The sequence below is a fragment of the Triticum urartu genome, chromosome 5A (genome assembly GCF_056163025.1).
Source record: "Triticum urartu cultivar PI428250 chromosome 5A, HENAU_Tu73, whole genome shotgun sequence".
Classification (NCBI taxonomy): domain Eukaryota; kingdom Viridiplantae; phylum Streptophyta; class Magnoliopsida; order Poales; family Poaceae; genus Triticum; species Triticum urartu.
The window spans coordinates 19846680-19849168 of NC_141877.1; the positions used below are offsets into that span (position 1 = coordinate 19846680).

At 43.6% G+C, this 2489-nt stretch overlaps 1 pseudogene; it reads right to left on the bottom strand.

The window, feature by feature from the left end:
- Nucleotides 1–434: 434 nt before the first annotated feature.
- Nucleotides 435–2020, bottom strand: LOC147967579 (protein FAR1-RELATED SEQUENCE 5-like; annotated as a pseudogene).
- Between the last annotated feature and the right edge of the window lie 469 nt (nucleotides 2021–2489).

Sequence of the window (2489 nt, forward strand, 5' to 3'; positions counted from 1 at the left end):
AGTGAATGAATAACTAGGTATATTTTTTTCCTGATCAATGTGTGCCATTAGAGAACACCAATGTGAATGCTAATGTGTTCAATTAGAAAACACACAAAAGTTTGTTCCAAAACCACCTATAACAAGTTTGCAGAAATCATAAGCGTCCATAGGTTTTTGCAAGTTTACGAGTATGGAATATAAGCACAAATGTCAAACATCCACCTCCACATGTCTCCAATTTGTGAATTTAAAGCTAGGAAAACACATAATTTAAAAAAAGACCCTGCAAATCATTCTCATAGTTGCTTTTTTGAAACTAGCAGTTGCTTGATTTCCCTTCTACATCTGCTCAGAAATCAGACCACAATTGCTTCATATCCCCGAACATTGTTGCTCTTTTTTGCTTCAGCTAGTTTGCAAGCGCAGGGGTTATTATCTTCATGTGGTTACGATCACAGCAGCTTCCCTAGGCATGTCGCGGGAGTGTGATCGATTGATTCACAAATGCTGCACTTGTTCTATTTCTTAGGGTGTAGCTCCAGTGCTGATTTGAAGCGCCTGCTGCGGCTGCGCCCTTTTGTGACTGACCGAGGTGGATCCATAGGAGCAGTGGGGGCAGGGGTGCAGGAGGTTGGTTTGAACCACTTGGGGCATTAGGGTTTGATGCTTCCCTAGCCTAGGCCGCTTCTCGGGCTGCCTTTAGCATCTTCTTCCTCACTTTATTCAGCTTAGTGACCTCAATATCTACTGCTTTCATGTGCCTCCTAACTGCAGTGGCTGCCTCATCACTAGTCATTGCCTTCTTGGCTAGCTTTGCAAAATTCATTGTCAGAGTCACTTGTCGAACTTGGTTCTCTGACTCAGCAGGCAAGTCCGTTGGAGGGCCCTCGTTAGTTGGCGGTGGTGCACTTGGCACTGCATCTTGTCTCCAGCGGCGCTTGATGTAGTGTGCAGGTATCTCATTAACGCCAAGGTGTGTGAAGATTTTATAGACATGGCAAAGTATGTCATCCCTATGCCACTTGCAACATTCACAATCATAGATTGCTAGCTCTGGCCTCACTGTGACTAGGTACTTCCTTGAGCCATACCCTTGAACTTCTTCTGTTTTGGGCTCAAGGTAATAGAAGTTGATTCCAGCGAGGCGCACATCGTACTGGCCAATCATCTGAAACTCTGTTCTAAATTTCACATAGATGTCCCTAGTGTATGCCTTGTAGGCATGCCTCTCAATGGGGAACCACGACCATCTTTGTGCATCTAGATGCTCTGTCCGGTAGTCGTTCCCACCCTCCCTCACGAGTATGTGTACCTGAATCTTCTCAAATTGCTTGACGAAGTTGAGAATTGACTTGTGTGGGTTCACATAGCACTTCAACACAGCATTAAACCCTTCGCTGCATTGCGTTGACTAAAGGAAAGGGAAGAACCTGAGTTTGAAGTAACACGACACCCATGTAGCGCGGTATTCATAGAGTTTCTCAAAGTGGCCATCCATAAGACCTTCATATTTCAATTGAAGTGCAGCCCATTTCCTTTCAAATTCAGTCGGGGTGAAACTGAAATCAATGCATTCATTGAAGTCTTTCACCAAATTCGGGTTCCTAGCCAACACAGAACTAAGCTTCTCTTGTGCTTTCTTCATTATATGCCAACGACAACAACGGTGGATCGTTGTCGGGAACTTCCTCTTGATAGATTGTGCCATAACAACATCTTGGTCCGTGATGATGTTTTCCGGAGCCAAACCATCCATTATCTCTAGGAAACCATCAAACAACCAGTCACAACTTGAGGCTAGTTCCTGCCGCACAAATCCACATCCAAGCATAATTGTCTGCCCATGTCTGTTGATGCCAATGAAGGGGGCAAACGGCATACTGTACATGTTCGTGAGATAAGTTGCATCAAACGATATGCAATCATGATAAGCCTCCGCGTATGCTTTCCGTGCCGCACCATCCACCCAAAACAAGTTTTCTTTCCTGCCTTCCGCATCTGTCTTGCATTTAAAGAAGAATCCTGGGTCGTTTTCCATCACCTTGAAAAAGTAGTTTAGTGTTTCTTTAATGTCAGTGTCCTTAGTTGGGGCATTGACCTTCGAACAGTGTTTATGGATGGCTTTAGCTGTGTACGAAACAATTAACTCCGAGCCGTAGTATGATGACATTATCAGCATCATCTTTCCTGGCATATAAAAAACAGAAATTGTGTTTTCAGGACAAACTAACCTCAATGCAGCGAGCAACATGTTTTTATAGAGATCATAAAGCAACAATTATGCATAAGTAGAACAAGACCAAGTCTGTTTCCCACCAAGTGTTTTTTCTTCTGGGTGATGCTTTTTTTGAATTTATCAGAGTTGCACCGAAAATGAACATAGTTGCCTCAGTTTACTGTTTAAGTTGTCACGCTGTTTTCCTAATCAACATCGCCCATGAACCCTAAGCACCTTATACTAGGATAGGAAAGAAAGCCAAGTAGTTGAGCTAGGAATAGGCAACACC